Raw genomic sequence first — 22,006 nt, 5'->3', positions numbered from 1 at the left:
GGGAAGCAGCTGGGATGGAAAAGTTCAATGATTTATCCAAATAAAACCAGAAAAATCTGTCCCTTTTAGACTGGATTCAGAGAAGAGTATCCACACAATTCATCGTCTCAAGCTGGACACTGTTGAGAGTGAGATGGGGCGCGGGTTGTGCTTACACATTGACCAGGATGTCCCAGGCAGCAATGTAGGAGTTCAGGAGCCCGGGGCTCGTTCTGCTTTACCTGCGGGAAGGTGTGTCTGGCTGGCAAGTGGAGGTCTGAGATCTGAATGTAAACAACACTGGTAATTGTCACATTCCTCCTTGGTAGATGTCGAACACTGGGAAATGCCCTAGACTCAGAACTTCAAGATCCAGATCAAATCCAGCCCTACCCCTTCCTGACTGAGAGACCCTGAGCAGATCTCACCTTAATCCACCAATTCCCTCTTCTGTAAAATATGGGTGATTCACCCCATTCACGAGGTTGTGTGTGTGAAAGCACCTTGTAGACTCTTGTTGAACAAATGCACAGTATCATTATTATTTGACCATTCACAGGGAAATTTGGACACTCCAAAGCATAAAACGCTTAGACACAATACAGGAGTTCTTAAAAGCTCTGAAGAGAATTGCACCTGTTTCCATTCTGGCCTCAGCATGCATAGATTCTCTCTTCTGGAAGCATGTCCTATGACAGCCCGGGCCCTTGAGCTTTCAGCTCCTTTCTCATTGGAGAGGAAGAGCAGCTCAACCTCTAAGGGAAGAGGCATGTATACCCCCGACTGCCTGACACCAGGCAGCGTCACCGAAACAGACCGGCGGCAGGAGCAGCTTGCGTTCAGCAATGGGATGCCTCCGTGGCCAGCTTGTGGGTAACATGCAAAAACTTACAAGACATGAGAAGGAGGAGACGGGGGTTTTCCGCTGTAAGGGAAGACCACACACATAGTCCCATGAGGACTGTGCCCTGGACCATCTTCAAAACCATGGAAGCCGCGCTCTCTCCAGCCATGCGTAGGCCTGGTTTAATTAAATGTGGGCCATGAACGGGCTGGCAACGGCGACGCAGAGACGCTGTCCATGTCTGCGGGAGAAACGTCCCGCAGCTCCGTGTCCCTGATAAGATGGTCCATGTGGAGAACAACCTGAATGCCTGGCAGATGGTTCCATCTGTTTTTCCATCATTTTGAATTTAGCAGGAAACCCTCAAGATGTGTTTTGATACAAGTGTGCTGTTTTCCTTCCCCATGTTTGGAAATGGCTGTGTTTTGAGGCTAATTAAATCCAGATGCTTCTGATTCATTTACACTTAACTCATCAAAATGTTTTGTAATCGCCATTTGAAGTCCAAGGCGCCTCTCTTGAGCCTTTTTTTCTGAAAACCAGGAAGTTTTGATTTGCCAGCCAACAGCAGTGTTCATGTACCAAAAGGTTCAAATGCGGTTCAAGACAAGATCCTAGACCCAAGAGATCATAATGGCTGGAATTGTCCTAAAGCATCATTGTCAAATGTGGGGTGTGACCAGGCACGGTGGCTCACGCCTGTAATCTCACCACTTAGGGAGGCTGAGGCAGGCGGATCACTTGAAGTCAAGAGTTCAAGACCAACCTGGCCAACGTGGTGAAACCATCTCAACTGAAAATACAAAAATTAGCCAGGTGTGGTGGCACATGCATGTAGTCCCAGCTACTCGGGAGGCTGAGGCATGAGAATTGCTTGAATCCAGGAGGCGGAGGTTGCGGTGAGCCTGGATCATGCCACTGCACTCCAGCCTGGGCACAGAGCAAGACTGCATCTCCCACCCCCAAAAGAAGTGGGGTGTGGGCCGGGCGCAGTGGCTCACGCCTGTAATCCCAGCACTTTGGGAGGCCGAGGCAGGTGGATCACGAGGTCAGGAGATTGAGACCATCCTGGCTAACATGGTGAAACCCCGTCTCTACTGATAATACAAAAAAAATTAGCCTCCTCCTCCCTCTCCTCCCTCTCCACCTCCTCCTCCCTCTCCTCCTCCCCTCCTCCTCCCCCTCTCCTCCTCCCCTCCTCCTCCCTCTCTTCCTCCTCCTCCTCCTCCCTCTCCTCCTCCTTCCTCTCCTACTTCCTCTCCTCCTCCCCCCCTCCTCCTCCCTCCTCCTCTCCCCTCCTCCCCCCTCCTCCTCCCTCCTCCTCCCTCCTCCTCCTCCTTCCTTCTCCTCCCTCTTCTCCTCCCCTCTACTCCTCCCTCTCCTCCTCTTCTCCTCCTCCCCTCCTCCCTCTCCTCCTCCTCCCCTCCTCCCTCTCCTCCTCCTCCCTCCTTCTCCTCCTCCCTCTCCTCCTCCTTCCTCTCCTCCTCCTTCTCCTCCCTCTCCTCCTCCCTCCCTCCCTTCCCTCTTCTGGTCCTCCTCCTCCCCCTCTCCTCCTCCCTCTCTCCTCCTCCCTCCCTCCCTTCCCTCTCCTGGTCCTCCTCCTCCCCCTCTCCTCCTCCCCCTCTCCTCCTCCCCCTCTCCTCCTCCCCCTCTCCTCCTCCCCCTCTCCTCCTCCCCCTCTCCTCCTCCTCCTCCTCCCTCCTTCTCCTCCTCTCTTTCCTCCTCCTTCTCTTCCCTCTCCTCCTCCTTCTCCTCCCTCTCCTCCTCCCTCCCTCCCTTCCCTCTCCTGGTCCTCCTCCTCCCTCTCCTTCTCCCTCTCCTCCCCCTCCCCCCTCCTCCACCCTCTCCTCCCTCACCACCTCCCCCTCCTCCCTCTCCTCCTCCACCCTCACTCCCTCTCCTCCTCCTCCCTCCCCTCTCCTCCTCCTCCCTCCCTTCCCTCCCCTCCTCTTCCTCCCTCCCTTCCCTCTGCTCCTCTTCCTCCCTTCCCTCTGCTCCTCTTCCTCCCTCTCCTCCTCCCCCCTCTCCTCCTCCTCTCCCCTCTCCTCCTCCTCCTTCTCTTCCCTCTCCTCCTCCTCCTCCTGGGATGGGTTTGCATAAAGTATCCTTAGCCTGGAAACTGCCATGGGGGCTTTCAGCTCTTGGGTGCCATAAAAAACAGTTACTTTGAAATATTTGGTGGCCAAAGAGAAATCCAAGTCATTAGGGAAAATTATAACCAAAATGACAGCAAAATTCTCTCATCTGGAAGGGCTTTGAGTCCAGGTCGTCAGTCAGACATTGCTCCCATTCCTTAGGCTTTTATGAGACTGTGGAAGAGCGAATGTATGTGGACGGTTCCAGAGCATTCTAGCAATTATCATTTTAACCCTTGCAGAGCGCACTAATTCCGGGCCGGTTGCCCATTTGTTCTTCTATGAACCAGGCCCTGTTCTAAGCCCTTTGCAGCACATGATTCAGAAGGCCTGATTGTCTTCTCATTTGTCGGCAGGAAATCTAAGGCACAGAGAGGTTAAGTAAGTAGCCCAAGGCTTCCCAGCCTGGGAAGTTGTAGAGGCCAGATTCAAACCAGGCCGTTAGTCTGACTGGAACTGGAGAAACTTCCTCGCTCGACCATCAGGCCACGATGCCGCTCCGCATGAAGATCTAGGTAAGTGGAGGCACGCACCCCAGCTTATTAGAGCCAAGACACGCAGATGTTTTCACCTGCTAAAACTCTACCCTCAGCCATAGCATGGACCCTTCACTTAGCCCAAGCAAAGCCTGAGAGGAGACCAAGGCCCGGCAGGCTGCGTTCTTTCACTCCTTCCTTTCTCTCTCCGCTGTGTGAATGAATTGGAAAACTCCTGCACCACACTTCATCTGCAGGGTAGCAAACAAATGTAAGGGTGCAAGGAGGCAGCTTGTTCCTGGGACTCTCCTGGCAGCTCCCAGGAGCAACTGAAAACCCGCAGGTGATCCCAGCCTCCAGCGTTGGCACTAGAGGAGCGCCAGCATCTTACAAACGCTCTTCCAAGAGGGAGGTGAGCTCACTTCCTGAGGAAGTGGCTGCTGGGGGTGTCTGTAGGGGCCAGCCAGGCCTGGCTTGAAAGCATCTGAAACAGCCTGCGGTGTAATCGAGCATGAGTATTGGTTCAAACACATGATGCATATTTGTCCACTTGGTTATTAGTTATTCACGCGATCGTCCTTAGCCCGTGAACTGCCATGGGGGCTTTCAGCTCTTGGATGCGGTAAAAAACCAGTTGCTTTGAAATATTTGGTGGCCAAAGAGAAATCCAAGTCATTAGGGAAAATTATAACCAAAATGACAGCAAAATTCTCTCATCTGGAAGGGCTTTGAGTCCAGGTCGTCAGTCAGACATTGCCCCCATTCCTTGGGCTTTTATGAGACTGGAAGAGCGAATGTGGACGGTTCCAGAGCATTCTAGCAATTATCGTTTTAACAAACAGGGCTCTTTTCTAATACTCACATTCCTTTCGCATGGCCTCACGAAAACACAAACATTCACTCCATCCACAAAAAAATGCAGGCGCTCTGGGAGGAAAGAGCCACCCGCTCAGCCCCCTCGCCGGGCTGCAGCCACAGGAGATTGTATCTGCTCCCGGTTTCCCGTGCGGACTGTGTCTGACTCCGCTGAGAAAAGATACCGCAGCCCTGGGTGGCCACTGCCACGGCCAGGCGAGAGATCCAGAGCGCTGGGGACCCTCCATGCAGGAGGCCGGGCTACGGTGGTCAGAGTCGGCCCTGCAGATGGGGCTTTCCCTCCAGCATCTTCATTTTGGAGAGGAAGGAGAGGGCTCCCTGAACCCTGTTTTGAGGACTGCACTGATACAGTTCATACAGTTCTTTCATTTTCGTCTGATTTTCTTGGGTCTGATCTGTTACCAATCTCAAAGGGAAACAGAGTAAGATTTTGGACTCAGCCACTGCAATTAACCTCAGAACCTACCCACATGTCCAGAAGCGTTATGAACGTATATGTCAAACATGAATTCACCTCTACAGGTCCATTTTAGCGGGAGGGGCGGGGGAGGGTGTCAGGTAAAATCAATTGGCAACCTATATTGATGAACTATTTTCAAAACATTATTATCTGAGAGAAATGAAAGTCAGATCCAAGAACGTGACATGCTCTCTCCGAAAGCAACATCAGGGATTTTCACCTTCTATAGTAGGAGTTTCTCACTCTTCCTAAAACAATCAGGTGAATTATTATGTGATTTTTAAATGTTTTTAAAGAAAGGGAAAACAGCAATACCTAGAGACACTCTCCCCCACAAGGAGAGTATTTTGCAGATTCGCTGGATGTTCAGTGTCCTTGTGTGTCCAGAGTCGGTTCCTGCCAGTGGGTTCATGGTCTCCTGACTACAAGAATGAAGCCAGGACCTTCGCAGTGATTGTTACAGCTTTTATTCATTCATTCATTCATTCATTCATTCATTCATTCATTCATTTTTTAGACGGAGTTTCGCTCAGTCGCCAGGCTGGAGCGCAGTGGCGCGATCTTGGCTCACTGCAACCTCCACCCTTGGGGTTCCAGCGATTCTCCTGCCTCAGCCTCCCTGCCTCAGCCTCCCGAGTAGCTGGGATTACAGGCGCGCACCATTGCGCCCCGCTAATTTCTGTACTTTTAGTGGAGACAGGGTTTCACCATGTTGGCCAGGATGGTCTCACTCTCCTGACCTCGTGATCCACACGCCTCAGGCTCCCAAAGTGCTGGGATTACAGGCGTGAGCCACCGCGCTCAGCCATGTTACAGCTCTTGCACAGACCCAAAGAGTGAGCAGTAGCACGGTTTGTTGTGAAGAGCGAAAGGAGGAAGCTCCCACAGCCTGGAAGGACATTGGAGTGGCTTGCCGTCAGTGGCTGGGGCTGGCCAGCTTTTATTCCCTTATTGTCCCCGCCGATGTTCTGTATCTGTCCTATCAGAGTGCCCTTTCTTCAATCCTCCCTGCGATTGGCTACTTTTAGAATCCTGCTGATTGGTGCATTTTACAGAGTGCTGACTGGTGCCTTTTACAGAGCGCTGATTGGTGCGTTTTACAGAGCACTGATTGGTGTGTTTTACAGAGCACTGATTGGTGCGTTTTACAATCCTCTTGTAAGACAGGAAAGTTCCCTAAGTCCCCACTCGACCCAGGAAGTCCAGCTGGCCTCACCTCTCACTTGCACAGCACTCCACATAGAGAGGAAAGGGCTGTTCACTCAGCTCGCTGTGCATTATCCACTCGGAATAATTGTTCTAGGAGTGGGGAGATGCAGTGAGTCCGGGAAGGAAGGTCTCTCACCCCTTCACTCCCAGGGTGACCTCCCTGTTCCCAAGAGAGGGCCAGCGCCAGGAGCAATGATGTCCATACACACCCCACACAACACCACAGACACCCAACACAACAGATGCCACACACCAGTACATGCCCCCACACCTCATAGACTCATACTACACACATCACACATCTTGCACACATTACACACACACCACACAACAGACACACAACACACACCACCACATGACCCCCACATGCCCCATAGACCATGCATCCTACACACATCACACACACACCACACGCACTGCACACACTACACATACACCACACAACAGACACACACCACACAACACACACCACCACATGCCCCCCACACTCCTCATAGACCACACATAATACACATATCACACACACCACACACCCTCCACACACTACACATACACCACACAACAGACACACTGCACAACAGATGCCACAACCACCACATGCCCCCCACACGCCCCATAGACCACACATCACACACACACTCCACACACTGCATACATACACATCACACACCACACACACACTACATCTACAATACACACACACCACATAGACCACACATACTATACACATTAAACACACACCACCCAACACCTCCCACACACCTCATATACACCACACACTATCCCATACCATATGCACACCACATATGCCACACATACCCATACACCACACATACACAGCACACACACACACCACACACACCACACACCACCCTGTACCCTATACGCACCACATATACCACACATACCACATACCATGCATACACACTGCATGCACTACACATACACACAACACACATCACACAACCACCCAACACCCCTCACACACCACACATACACACTACACACACACATCACACACCCATACCATACACACACTACTTACACCACACATACACACTACACACCCACACCCTGTACACACCATAGATGCTACACATACACACCACACAAATACACAAACACACCTGTGAGTGCTGACTTCCCAGGCAGTGAGCCCACTGTGCTGATCTGTGGTCAGTATCTGAAGGGCAAACAAGGGCTTAAACTAGCACCGGGCCTAATTTCGGAGGCCATTATGCAACTGTGTAGCCAAGTGTAACAACATCCTGTGCTACTTCCAAGAGCACAATGGCCGGTCCCCTCTGTGAGAAGGGGGACCAGGAGGTGGGAAGACATTGTGAAGCACTAATTTTACCAAAACAAAGTGGAGGCATTCCATATTCTGGAAAGTGTGATTGGCGCTGATTGTGTGAGTGTGAAAAGGAGCGTAAACCTCAGCACTAAATGAGCGCTCTTATTGTTTGGGGCATTTTTTAAAGCAAGTAATAATTTTTTTAAGTAAACTGTGATTTACAATTTTTCTGAGAACAACCCAAATTTCCATCACTAAGGGCGGTGTATACTAGAAAGCTCTTAAATAGAATGAGTCTGATCTGTGATGTGGCCCTGGAAATGATCACTAAGATGTAGGGTCCACTGGGGAGAAAGACTAAGTGACGAAACAATGCACAGAGTATGTCATTTACATGAAAAGAGAACTTTATTCCACGGCTATAAACACGTGTGTGAATGCAGAGAAAAAAGACTTGCAGGATCCAAACCTGAGGATCGTTATCTCCCAGGAAGAAAGTTGGATTGTCCTGCAGAGAGAAGCAAGCAGCAAAGAGGCTTTTCCCATTTCACTCTATATGTTTCCAATCTACTTAAATCTCTGAGAATGGAAAATACATTTGGGTATCAATTGCATAACTTTAAAAAGCAACAGGAAAACAGAAAGGGACATGCTTGCTTTGGCAGCACATATACTTAAAAAACAAAAAACCCAGAAAGTTGGGGGAAGAAGTTGGATTCATACCCGTAAATAAGAAGTACAATTTGTTTAAACGGCCAGGCGCAGTGGCTCACGCCTGTAATCTCAGCACTTTGGGAGGCCAAGGCGGGCGGATCACTTGAAGTCAGGAGTTCGAGGCCAGCCTGGCCAACATAGTGAAACTCCGTCTCTACTAAAAACACAAAAATTAGCCAGGCATGATGGCACACACCTATAATCCCAGCTACTCAGGAGGCTGAGGCAGGAGAATCGCTTGAACCCAGGAGGCAGAGGTTGCAGTGAGCCGAGATTGTGCCACTGCACTTCAGCCTGGACAACAGAGCAAAAACCTGTCTGAAAAAAAAAAGAAGAAGAAGAAGTATAATTTGTTTAAATGCATGCCTAAATTGGCAGGACACCCTGGGTTTGGCAGCTCTTTTAAAGCTGAAGACACTTGCTAGATTGCTAGTAGAATACAAAGAGGCTTATAAAACACCAAAGAGGCTTATAAAGCATCTTCAGTGTGCTGCAGGCCCCTAACCCACTGCACAGCAGAGGACCTCCTGGGACTTGCAGGCAACAGGTGTCACCGCAGGCAGACAGGTCACCAGTGTGAGTTTGGAACCAGAGTCTAGCTTCCAACCTGTATCGGCCACATGCCCGCTGTATGGTCTGGGCCATTCGCTTCACCTCTTTAATGGAGTTAAAGATAGTACCTACCTCAGTCATCAAAGAGTGACTGAAGCCAGGTGCAGAGGGTCATCTCCGTAATCCCAGCACTTTGGGAGGCAGGCAGATCTCTTGAGTCTAGGAGTTTGAGACCAGCCAGGGCAGCATAGTGAGACCTCATATCTACAAAAAAAAAAAAAAAAGGCCTGGTGTGGTGGCACCCGCCTGTAGTCTCAGATGCTCAGGAGGCTGAGATGGGAGGATCACTTGAGCCCAGGGAATTGGCGTGCAGTGAGCTGAGATCACACCACTGCACTCCAGCCTGGGTGACAGAGCCAGACCTTGTCTCAAAAAAAAAAAAAAAAAAAGTGAGCTAAAAACATGGGATGTGCTTAAGCACTTCGTGGGACAATTTCTAATTGTTCTAGAAATATTGGCTATTATTATTGAAGCACCACTAGGGATTCCTAACCGAATGCATAACATCACCCCAAATCCAGAATGCAGGAGAAGTTTCCACTAGCCAGAGTCAGGTTTCAAGGCCCCACACGCGGCACTGGGCAAGTATTTGTTAAGCACCGTCAATGTGTCCACCTCGGAGGGCTCTGCCAAGGAGTGGAGCCGGAGCCTCTCCAGGACCCTCATTCAGGGACATTAGCAGCCAGTACCAAAAAGAGATAAGGACGCACTGCCCAGGCCCAGCACTGGCTGCCCTGGGAGTGGATAAATGTGGGGCTCAGGGCGTCCAGTCCTGTCCTGGGGAGAGGGCAATCAGGTCAAGCTTCTCAGTGGAAGCAACATCTAAGAGTGGAAAAGGCAAGAGGAATGAGAATCTGTCCCAGATAGAACTCAGGAGCAAAAGCGTAGTGGTGAGAGGGACCGTGGCACACACCCAGCCATGCAGGCACTGCAGGTGGACTTGGAGAAAGGAGTGTGGGCAGACAGGCCCACGAAGTAACAAATAAAAGACGGTTCACACCTAATAAATTATCTGTCACACCACATACCCTACAATAGCAGAGCTCCCTGCTGGGCTGAACGTGGGGCCCGGATAGCTGCACCATCAATGGAAAAAGTGTGCACGGACGCTGGGGCATTTCCAGCAGCAGCCAAAGGGCACTCCTGGGCTGGGAGATACGGAGGAAATTCCATGCCCACAGAAATCCCTTGGAAAATGCCCTCAACGGCGAATCAGCCTTGTTGCACAAACGTCAGACAAGCCAGAGACAACTAAAACCTCAATGATGCAGAACTCCCATCGTGCTTCCTCTCTGCAGGCACCGGCAGGTCGAGGTTTCCCCAAGCCTGGACCTCAGGGCTCTTCTAATGCAGTGTCCTTAGCTGTGTGCTGCAATGGGAAAGCTGGTGACATGGAGGAGGGGACAGACCCCAGCTCCTTTCAACAGTGGACTCAAACAGCCCGGCCCAGGAAGGCCATCAACGGGGAGGAAATAGACCTGAAGGTCGAGAGTGGCTGAGTGAGCACAGGAGGGTGAATTCCTGTCCTAGAATGAAACCAAGTGAAGTAGAGATGCTGGTTCCCAGACAGAACTCATCCCCAGCTCTCCTGGAAGAAAGAATAAGACAATCAAGATTTATACCTGACCATTTGTTTCCTTTTCAGTGACGTGGGCAAATCATTGCTTGCTGTCCTAGTTTTCCTTTCTGCCCATGGTTTGTTATGGATTCACCTCAAAAGAAACGATAGCCTGAGGAATCCCAGAGCCCAGCTCACCACTTTCCCACTTTCCCCGCTGTCTTCGAAGACCCAGCAGCCATGTGTCATCACAGGACTCCAACCCCCCATGCCCAGGGGACCAGATCTAATGAGGCCAAAAGGAGCTGGGCCAGTGGAATTCCCAGTTGGGAATTTCACTCAAGAAAAGGGAGAATCGGCAGGGCACAGTCAATTACAGCCTCACGCCAGCACTTCAGGAGGCTGAGGCGGGTGAATCACGAGGTCAAGAGATAGAGACCATCCTGGCCAATAGGGTGAAACCCTGTCTCTACTAAAAATACAAAAATTAGCTGGGTGTGGTGGCACACGCCTGTAGTCCCAGCTACTCGGGAGGCAGAGGCAGGAGAATCGCTTGAACCTGGAAGGCAGACATTGCAGTGAGTGGAGATTGCGCCACTGCACTTCAGCCTGGTGACACAGCAAGACTCCATCAAAAAAAAATAGAAGGAAGGAAGGAAGGAAGGGAGAGAAGAAGGGAGGGAGGGAGGAAGGGAGGGAGGGAGGGAGGGAAAGGGAGAATCGCACTGTGGGAACCCAAGCTGATGGGATATAGGAAGAGTCAAGCTGAGAAGCCATGTCCCGAGGAAGGAGCCAATGGGTGCAGAAGGGAGAGGAGCCCCCTAATAATAAAAAGAAAAGAAAACACAGACACAGAGGCAGAGGCTGAGAGAGTAGCCACACTGGGCTGGGAGTGGAACACTGCAGGGAAGCTGCTGGTGCTCCGAGGAACTGGGCTGCGTCCGCGAGGGAGCCCCAGGGAGGCCCCAGGTCCTGCTCTCCACTGACGCAGTGGCCTTACAATATGCCTCCTCATAGCCCGCCTGCGAGCGCTTGTGTTCCTTGGGATCCAAGTCTCCTGGAAGATTCAAATGAAAGACTGTGAGATGCCTGGTGAAAAAATGTACCCCCGGGGGCTGGAAGAAAGTGGCTATTTGTTTTTTTTCACCAAATCTCCACTACGGATTTTTGAGGAACTGTGAATCACAGGAGTGGTGCAAAATACATGTACATGGGAACATTTTGTCCATGTTGTATAAAGATGAGCAGGTGGTTGATACCACCACCTTGTGAACTCTGGCTCTACACTGTGCAGGTTCTAGGAAGGAAAAATCAGAGCAAAGGACGTGACCCAAAGAGCTAGGAATGGTTTAAGAAGAATCATTTATGGCAGATTAAGCTCATTGATTTTTTTAAAGTGGCATGGAAAGTCAGAGTTTCTAGTAAATGTTTTTATGAGAGTTGACTTTCTTTACCTTTGCCCCAATGTGAAAGCCATTCTTTAAAATACAGACTTCAAAAATCAAACACATCATAAAACGCGGCGAATTAGGCACTGTGAAATCAACCTTCTCCTCAGCTCTTGAGCCTTCTCCTCTTGGAGACTAATTTTCTCCAACAATAAATAATATGTAATTTGTCTGCTTTCCCTAATTCTTCCTGCCAAATTACCCCTTTCTGTTAGTAAGAGAACAAACAAAATCTCTCTCTTAGATAACCACAACTGTATTAGCAGTTTTCCAAGGATTCTCTTCTTCCTTCTCCTCCTCTTTCTTGTTTTTGATTAGAAGCAGCTTTTATCAATAGATCATTTCCAGGAGTCCAAAAGGCTATATATATATAGGTTCAACTCCTCTCGCCAGAGTCCCCCAGGCCCCCACCCTGGGCAAGGCTGCAAGGTGCCTTGTGGTTTTCAAGGGGCCCTGTCCCAGCCCCTCTTATATGGGCATCCCAGCTATGACACCCAGTAGTGACTCTGGGCTTTGCATCAGTGCCGGCTGCAGCTTTAGTAGCACTGTTTATGGTGGAAGCGGAGGTGTCAGGGCCCAGGTCTTATTAGAGGCAGAATGATGAGAAAGTCCCTGAAATGCAGGGACTGGGACTACCAAAGGAGGCCTCTCTTTCTGTCTTAGGAGCTTGATCCTTGACGGGCTTCATCATTCTTTCTGCAAGACCACACCCTTCTCAATCAGACGCAGGACGTCCCTGCCAGCCACAGGTCCAGTCCTAGAGTGATGAGGTGAGCCAATACAAACTAAAGCATATTCCTGGTCTGCAAAGACTTGAAGTGATTAATTAGACATCCTTTCTGTCTTCCCGCCTACCTTAGCGAAATGCAATTTCTGCTGCGGTGTTATGATAAGTGGGGAGACGTCAAGCTAGACATCAGACGCGTTCCTGAGGAAGCCATGGAAGTACTCGCTTTACCTGGGTGTTTGCTGTGTGCTCTGTTCACAGTGATGTTTAGTTTAACTGGTCTGAAAGAGGAAGTGCTCGAAAGGAAACACTTGGTAAATGCAGGCAAAATCTAGGTAAATGTTTCTCCTGAACAGAATTAGTGCTGGGAGCAGGAGAACAGTGATTTGGGAAGATCATGTCTTTCAGTGGTTTTGTTCACTGTCTGCAGCGGTTCATGCAAATTATTTCAAACATCATCTCCAGCATTCGCACAGTCTATTTCCCTGCTCTGCAGACAGTAGAAAGTTAAAAGCCACGCCTCCCGGACTCCCTTACAGCCAGCACTTGTTGAACTCAGGTTGGAACTGATTGCCATCTGTGTTGTGGGAGTAGGCAGGAGTTCTAGATTATATCCAACAAATGCAGCCATCAGGATGGAAGGTGGCATGAGAGGGGGAAATGGGATCTTCTGGCAAGCTTGGAGAAGGACGTCTTTGTTCTGTGGCAGCCACGGCCAGCGCTCTTCTCTCTGGTCCCAGCAGCATACAATCTGAGTGTTAGAAATATCTCATTGTGTGGTTGCTGTTTCTTCTGGTTGCTTATTCCTGACGATGTAGTATCCAAGCTTCATTCTCTGGTCCTCCTGAAAATTCTGTACTGACTCTGCTTAAACTAGCAGTGGATTATGTCATCTGCAATTAAGAAAGCCTGCCTCTTTATGATTTCCAGGAGACAGAGTGGCATCAGGACAGCCACACCACCAGCTCACAGCTTTCTTCTCCAGTGCTCCCAGATGAGATTCCAGGGCCCTGAAAAATGACTCTAGTGGGTCAACTAAGAGACCTAAACCTAATGTTTTCATGCATTACATTGAGCAATCTGAAAGGGTAGGAATGTCCTCACAAACTCCATGCTGAAAATACTTCTGATATCTTTGTGTTCCAAGGAGTATATTTTGAAGAAATTGATCACATCTTATGTTTTTATACAATAAGTCCACTCCAAATGGCATCAAAACAGTTTAAATTGTCTAGGCACAGCGGTTCACACCTGTAACCCCAACAATTTAGGAGGCTGAGTTAGGAGAATCACTGGAGGCCAGAAGTTGAAGACCAGTCAGGGCAACATAGGCCTTGTCTCTACAAAAAATAACAATAATAAAAAAATTAGCCAGGCATGGTGGTGCATGCCTGTAGCCCCAGGGACTCGAGAGGCTGAGGTGGGAGGATCACCTGAGCCCAGGAAGTCGAGGCTGCAGTGAGCTGGGCTGTTTTCACATCACTGCACTCCAGCTTGGGCAAAAGAGTGAGACACTGTCTCAAAAAAAAAAAAAAAAAGAATAGTTGGAATTCTTTTAAGAAAAAGAAATTCGAAAGGAAAATATTGTGTAGTCCAGTTCATTAGTGAAAAAAAATGGCTGAAGTCGGTGTTTATTTCCTGTCACTTCTTTTACCTTTCTGAATTCAGAAATCTTATTAGGTTTTAACTTAATATTTCAATGTTTCATGACTGTTCTTCTAGAAAGATCATTTTAAAGCAATTGCATTTGTTCTGAGAGCCACATCTAGATCCTCTACCTGGGTCTATAGGTTTATAGAGTAAAAAGAACTCTTTCACTAATTTACACGTTAAAACGATGACCCAGTTGCTCTGGACACGGCAAGCATACAGATGGTCACTCAGTGAATAAGTAATAACAGTGGAAGAGGGTGAAGAAAGTTTGTTAACAAAAACCAGGAAGTGACTTTTACTTTGAGGTTGACCGTAGGGAGATATTGGGACCACTGGAGAATGAGGTAGAGTAGGCTTTAAGTGCTATAAGAGGGGTTTGATGTCCATAAAAGAGGTTTCCCATCTTTGTCAATGACAACTCCCTTCACCCAGTTACTCAAGCCAGAAGCCTAGGAGTGCTTTTCATACCTGTCCCTCCCTCACGCCTCATATCTGATCCATAGCCAGGTTTGTCTGTTCCAGCTCCAACATGTTCCCCGAATGCATCCCTGTCTTTCCAAGTCTATGGGCAGCATCCTAGTCCTGCTGAACATTGTCTCCTGCCTGGATGGCTGCAGAGGCTTCTCACCAGCCTCCCGTTTCCTCACTTGGCCTCATACAACTCTTTCTGCTTGCAGTAACCAGAACTATCCTTCAGCCCTGTACAGCAAACCACAGCTACCATTCCGTGGCCTCCCCACGACCAACCAGACTCCAGGCCAGGTCCTGCCCGCCTTGCCAGCCTCACATCATGCCATCCTCCTCCCCCACACTCCTCCCAGTTCGTCCATGTGCCCAGGTCCTCTGTCCCTCGGAGGCCAAACAAGAGAACATCTTGCTGCCGGGAACATCCTTCGCCCGACTCCTCACAGGAGGCACTCAGGCCTGAGCTTACCTGTCACTTTTCAAACCAGGCATTCTCCCACTTCTGCCCACATCTTTGGGTCTAAACAGCGCCATCTCTCCCCACAGCCCCTTATCCTCTCCAGCACCTTATTCATTTCCTACACAGAATGTCTCACCATTTTTAATTATATACTTAGTCTCGTTTATATGCCTGTCTCCCACCAGACTGAGAGCTTCACACAGGCCAAGCTCTTCCCTGTCTCATTAAATACTGTGTTCCCAGCACCTTGCACTGGGCCTGGCATATAGCGGGTTCCTGTGCATATACATTTTATTTTCCGGACAGATCAAGAAAAAGCGTTGCCCACTTAGCAGCCTGGACAACATAGGGAGACCCCATCTTGACAAAAAAAATTAAAAATTAGCCAGCCGTGATGGCACACGCCTATAGTCCCATCTACTCAGGAGGCTGAGGCAGGAAGATCACTTGAGCCTTGGAGTTTGAGGCTGCAGTGAGCTATGATCACTGCACTCCAGTCTGGGTGACAGAGCAAGATCCTGTCTCAAAAAAAAAGTCACTTAGGATATTAATTCAGGAGGATTTAGCAATAACCAACAAAAAGGGGATGAAATTGGCCAACGGAACTCCAATTGAAAACAAATCTGGCCAGTACCTTCCAAAATTGGGGGGATGAGGGATGACAATGAATTACATATACAGCTGGTAGGTTGTTTCCACCTACCAGTCTGCAAAGATATAGACAAAGGTTCTTAAAATTGTACTTACAGTACAATTTTACAGTTTGTAAATTTTACAATTTTACAGTTTGTAAAACAGTTTGCATTCTCTACAAATGTTGAAGAGAAGCTCACCCAGCAATCTCACTCTTAGGTATGACCAAGAGAAACGTGTTGTGCAAGAGTGTTCAGAGCAGCATTATTCACAACAGTCACACACTGGAAAGAAGAACCCAATGTCCACCAATGGAATAGATCAATAAACTGTGGCTTAGTCATGCAATGTAATACAACTACAACTACAGGCAGAAACATGAATGAATTTCACAAACCTAATGGTAAGGAAGCAAAAAAAAAAAAAAAATCCAATGCCAAGCTACATGCTGCATAACTCAATTTATATAGAACTCAAAAAAACAGACAAAACCCTACTATGATGTTGAGAGATACATGTTTAAATAAATCCCTAAATTTTAATACATGCCCTCTCAAGAAAGGCATTGAAGCAACTGTGTAAACTCAAGATAATAGTTACCCTTGGGGAGGCTGGATACAAAGGGATCTCTGCCATTGATAAAGTTCTGTTTCTTGACAAGGGTCATAGCTACATGCATGTTCGTTTTCTGGTAAATAGCTGTTTTTAATAAACTAAATATGCATAAGAATCACATGTTGAAAGTACCAGTTCTTGGACTCATGCTCAGGATACAATGGGCCCAGGAAGCTACCCTTTAACAATGAACTTGAGAGCTTCAGATGGAGGTGGGTCCTTGCAGAAATGATGACTGACAACCTCATGGCTGGAAAGAGTTTTAAGGGACAGCCAAAAAGTTTACCCTGATTCTGAATTTACTGCCTTGGCCTGATCAGCTCAAGCTGTTTGATCCAGGCAAGGCTCTTGTTGGTAGAAGACAGAGATACAAAGAGCAGCAAGAAGTTAGGAACATCTCGCAACCCAGCAAGGGTTTAAATCAACTCTGAAACAAAGTGAGGGTGAAGCTGGAAATTGCATTATGGTGTCTCTAAGGTCAGAGCTGTGTGTCTCATGGGAAAATTGACCCTTGCACATTTTCTCAACTCCATTTGATCACTTTCCTTAGCTTTTGAAAGAGCAGTTGCATGCCCATCATTGGGATCATTGTTGGTGATATGTCATGTGCCAAAGGCCATCATTTTGCAATATAGAAAACTAAGCCCAGTCCTGATGTGGGCATTCAATTCATGAGCGCTCATGTCCAGCACAACTGAGCTCCTACTGAACAGGCTCCGGTTTTCCAGGGTAATATACCTGCAAAATGCAAGAGCATGGGACGCGCAGACCCAACATTTCCTTGCATTTCTGTCAGTCAACTTTGCTGAGCTTTCTCTCTGGATGACAGCTCCTGAGCTCCAAACTTTGAGGAGCCCTTCCCCCACGGGACTCTGGGCTTGGCTGACTGGGACTATTGCAGGAACTACAGCTCAGCTCCACAGCACTCCAGGCTGAAGTTGCATTGAAAACCACTCAGCCATAACTAGGCAAATATACCCATTCATCAGAATGACTCTCCTCCTAAAGGTAGGCCCTAACCCTAACTACTCACCAGAGAAGCCTGGGTTGTGTTATGCTGTGTGGTGTCGTGTTGTGTTGTGCTGTGCTGTGTGGTGTTGTGTAGTTTGTTATGTTGTGCTGTGTGATGTGTTGTGTTTCGCTGTGTGATGTTGTGTGGTTGTGTTGTGTTGCACTGTGTGATTTGCTGTGTGGTTGTGTTGTGTTGCACGGTGTGATGTTGCATTGTGTGGTTGTGTTGTGTTTCGCTGTGTAATGTTGTGTCGTTGTGTTGTGTTGCACTGTGTGATTTGCTGTGTGGTTGTGTTGTGTTGCACGGTGTGATGTTGTGTTGTGTGGTTGTGTTCTGTTTCGCTGTGGGATGTGTTGTGTGGTTTGTTATGTTGCGCTGTATGATGCTGTGTTGTGTGGTTGTGTTATGTTGCGCTGTGTGATGTGTGGTTGTGTTGTGTTGCACGTGTGATGTGTTGTGTGGTTGTGTTGTGTTGCGCTATGTTGTGTTTAACACACCTTGGAGACTTCTGAGATTTGCATACAGCAGAGTCTTCCCTTTGGTTCCAGTCTGTGCTCCTCCTAAGATATTACAGATTTTTGAGAACCTATGCTAAGGATTCCTACAATATTGACTAAAACCAGACATGTTTCGAGAACATCTGGAATCCCGTGTTTTTATTTTCCTGGACCCAGCAGGCAGCTTTCCCTGAAAATCCCCAGTCTGATGATCCCACCTTGCCACCTGGTATTCCCCACGCGCCAATCCCCGGCCCCACACTTCCCAAGTCCTATTGTTTCCAACAAGCGCCTTCTGTGTTTTGACATCCACCTCCCACCAGCAGCCCTCCAGCGCAGGCAGGCCGAGCAGGGAGCAGGCTGGCACAGGCGCGCTCCTAATCCCTAGCATTAAATCCAGGGTGAACTCTGAGGAAAGCGATGAGGGGGACTTTGCTTCCATCAGCGTATTGAATTTGGAAAGTCTGTGGGGGAAAAAGAATTACACATATGCAGGCATAACCTCTTAACACACTTTCCAAGGATCTCAAACGAAAAAGCTCAATACTCAAAATGGGAAGAACTGCAACGTTGTGGGTGGTATCATGGAAAAAGCTAGGAGGAGAGAGAAAAAGATTTTCATCCCATTGTCTCTGCCAATAAGTAGTTCTGGTCCTTAGGCAATTTGCTTGGTCTTCAGTTTTCCTCATTTCTGTAAGGAAGTATTTGGATGTACCAACAATTTCTTCTAGCTCCAACATTCTGTAAACCTACGGATACATGTTCTTATCCATACTATCTTTTACATAAGACTACATGAGCAAAAACTTGATCTCAGTACTTGACTGAACTACTTGTACCAGCCATCTTTTTAAAATCTGTCCCAGGCAGTATTAAATTTCCAACTGTGCCTGCTGGGCCAAAAGTCCCAGCAGCTTGCCCCAGAAGTACAGGCAATCAAGGAGTGTCACCTTCTTCAAGTGTGTGTATTCATCTGGGACCTCAACAAGTGGCTTACTTCTCTCCCGCCTCTTCCTTCGGTTATGAAAAAAGCAAACTCCACAGCATAACATAACACAACAGGCACAAGAAACGAGGGTGGGGAAATGTGAATAAGTCTGAAAAATCACAGCCAAAGAGAAAGACATCAAAGTCCTACAGAGTTCTTAGAGTTTACCCTCAAATTTGGCCCCCAAGTTTCTGGAAGCCAGAGAGGAGAAGGAAGCCTGGGGAAGAGCAGACCAGGTACTCAGTGACATCTCTGCAGTGCAGTCAGTGGGAAAAAGCAGCTGACTTGTTTTTGTATTATTTCTCGCAAAAGCTGTGGTACAGTCGGTCTGTCTCCCTATGGCTGGAAAGTCAGGTGACACTCAGTACTGGAGAAGTGAAGGAAGCAGGGAAGAGCATGTGGTGGGTGGGGCAGGTGCCACTTGCGTAGGGTGGCTGGGGAAGCTCAGATCAGGGGCATGTGAGCAGAGGTCTGCAGGAAATAAGGGAGAAACCCGGATACCTGGGGAAGAGCACTCCAGGTAAAGGGAAGAGAAAATGCACAGGTGCCGAGCTTGGTGTGTCTGAGGGACAGGAGAGAGGCCAGGGACTGGAGTAGGGCAGGTGGAGGGAATAGTGACAGGGGATGTGATTGTGGAGGAAGAGTCTCTGGGGTGGCGTGAAGGAGCAGATCCTGTGTGGCCAGCAAGGACTTTGGCTTTCACTGTAGGAGACATGGGGAGATATTGTAGGCTTTGGAGGAGAGTTCCTGGTGTATGTAGCTGGAAATAATCACTACAGCTTCTTCCTCCTTCTGAAATACCCAGAAGCCTCAAAGAGAGAGAGCCATGACCCCTCCTCTGCCCGTGTCTGGGTCTTCACCATCCAACCTGAAGAGCTCCTAAGCTCTGCGAATGAGCACCTCCTTACCTTTTCACACACATGCCTTGCCCTCGTCCTGGCTGCCTTAGTCCATTTGGGCTATATAACAAAAATGCCACAGACTCCATGATTTATAAAGGACAGAAATGTATTGCTCACGGTTCTGGAGTCTGGAAGTCCAAGATCAAGGCACTGGCAGAGCAGGTGTCTGGTGAGGGCAGCTCCTGCTTCCAAGATGGTGCCTTGTTGCTAGGTCCTCATACAACAAGAGGCAGAAGCACAAAAGACCTAGCTAGCTCCCTCCAGCCCTCTTACAAGGCACTAATTCCATCCCTGAAGACAGCCCTCATGGCCTGACCACCTCCTAAAGGCCTCACCTCTTAATACTTTTGTTTTGGGGACTGTTTCAACATGAATTTTGGAGACGACATGAACATTCAAACCATAGCATTAACCTTGGTTTCCAAGGCCGGATCCCCAGGAGGGCTAAGATAGTGGTTTTCAATTTGTCTTTGTGCCTTGTAGTCTGTGGGTTCCTCGGAGAGATTGTAGGAGCAATAGTCAGTGGATTCCAAGCATCCCACCATGGCTGCTTCAACAAGCCCGGTTCTGTTTCTACCTGTGTCAAAGCTTACATTTCCTATATATTTGAGTCCATTGTCACTTGGAAAGTGTCTTCCTAGAGAAAGGACTGGAAGGGTCTTCACCAGAGTGTTCTTGGTTATCATTGGTTACCATGGGCATAGGAGGTGTGATGGAAGAAGGGGGCAGGGGGTGAAGGCAAAGCTTATTCTTCTAGATTGTTTCAATTGTCTACAAGTCATTGTACAAGGCATAAATTTTGCTCATTTTAAAAAATGATATGAAAAAATTAAAACCTGCAAAGTCATTTTTCAGCTCTAGGATGTGAGCCTTCTGAGGTGGTTTCTGGTGGATGCTATTCAGTCTGGATAGAGAAGAGAAGGCTGGAAGGGAGTGGAAAAGAGGGAGGCTTTGCTGTTTGGGGACAGCCCCAAACGCTCTAAATATAATAAGAAAAGGCCAGCTTTGGTGAGTTCGTTAAGTGAGTCCAAAGGAAGCGTGTTGAACTGGATGGTTTTCAGCCCTAGAAACAACCAAGCAGAAAACAGCAGCTTGAGAGGGCGCCTCTACCAGCTTCCCAGGGCTGCCAACCAATGACCACAGATCACCAAAGACCACAGACCTGGTGGACTAAACAACAGAAATGGGCCCTCTCACAGCTCTGGAGGCTGGGAGTCCAAGATCAAGGTGTGGGCAGGGCCATGCTCCCCACCAAGGCTCTAGAGGAGAATCTTTCCCTGCCTCTCCCGGCTGTGGGTAGCTCTGGGCATTGCTTGGTTTGTGAGTCCAATCTCTGCCTGCCTCTCCACATGGCCTTCTCCTACTTCGTCCCCCCGACCCCACGTGCCTCTTATAAAGACACTTGTCATTGGATCTAGGGCTCAGCCTAACTCCAGGATGATCTCCTCTCAAAAACCTTTACTTAATTTAATCCTCAAAAACCCTCTTTACAAATTAGGTTCCGGGACATGGACGTGTCTTCTGGAGAGCCACCACTCAACCCACTACAGCCCCCCAAATGACACCTCCAGAGACAGTCACCGCTCGCGATAGGTGGTGAGGAGAAGCGAGGATGCAGCCCTTCAGAATCAGGCAGAGGCACCGAACCAGAGGGCAGCCCGTGGGTGGGGGCCCGCGGCGGGGCGGCGGCTGGGGCGGCCCCGGAGTCTGCAGTGCTGGCTGCGCGCTAGGTCACCTGGGAACTTTACACATTGTACGTTCGCACTCAGGCCCCTCCCTCAGAGATGCTGATTTAACGGGGTTGGGTTGGTGCCAGGGCATTCGTAGTTTTTCAAAAGCCCCAGAGGGTTCTAATGTGCAGCTAAGGCAGAGAAACCCTGGCAGCTGAAAGGGGGCTGCGGGCAGGAGTCAGAGGCCGGGGTCCCCTCCGGCTCCGCCGCTCATGCGGGACAAGGACATTCCCATCTGCGGGGAGGGCAGGCGTGAGGTCAGAGAGGAGAGCCCAGGCTTCCTCCTGTCGTGCGCGTCCACTGCCCCTGGACGCCACTCTCCTGGCTCCGCGCTGGCCGGGCCTATGGGGAGCCGTCCGCGGAGATGCGCTGTTCCGGCCCTGCTGGCCCTCGGTTTCCACCCGGCCCCAGCCTGCTGTGCCTGCAACTCGGTCATGAGGAGTCGTTCACATTCTTACAAGGTCTTAACAATTCAAGCAAGTTGTCTTGGGTCCTCCGCAGAGCCGTGGATCCATTTGATGTTCATCTGTAAGGAGATTTTCATTCTTTCAGGGCCTTCCCCAAATGTCGGCCACAGTTATGCTAAGGACCCCCCACTCTGTCCACAGCTGGGTACGATGGTGCTCTATTTTATCCCTCTGCGCCAAACACTCTTCTCTGGGGCCTGAACTCCGCAGCAGTGAGAGAAACTCACTCTCTTCTAGTTTTTTGAAAGGAAG

The 22,006-nt window shown here is 49.0% G+C and overlaps 1 long non-coding RNA gene across 1 annotated transcript; it reads left to right on the top strand.

The window, feature by feature from the left end:
- The first annotated feature begins 3,357 nt into the window (after positions 1–3,357).
- Positions 3,358–21,143, top strand: LOC129524449 (uncharacterized). Its single transcript, XR_008668208.1, has 3 exons — positions 3,358–3,473; positions 12,269–12,375; positions 21,056–21,143. It is a non-coding gene; the product is annotated as an uncharacterized lncRNA (long non-coding RNA).
- The last annotated feature ends 863 nt before the right edge of the window (positions 21,144–22,006 follow it).

This window comes from Gorilla gorilla, chromosome 13 (genome assembly GCF_029281585.2).
Source record: "Gorilla gorilla gorilla isolate KB3781 chromosome 13, NHGRI_mGorGor1-v2.1_pri, whole genome shotgun sequence".
Taxonomy (NCBI): Eukaryota; Metazoa; Chordata; class Mammalia; order Primates; family Hominidae; genus Gorilla; species Gorilla gorilla.
Note: the sequence above shows the minus strand (reverse complement) of the source record. Positions and strands in the feature narration are given on the sequence as shown.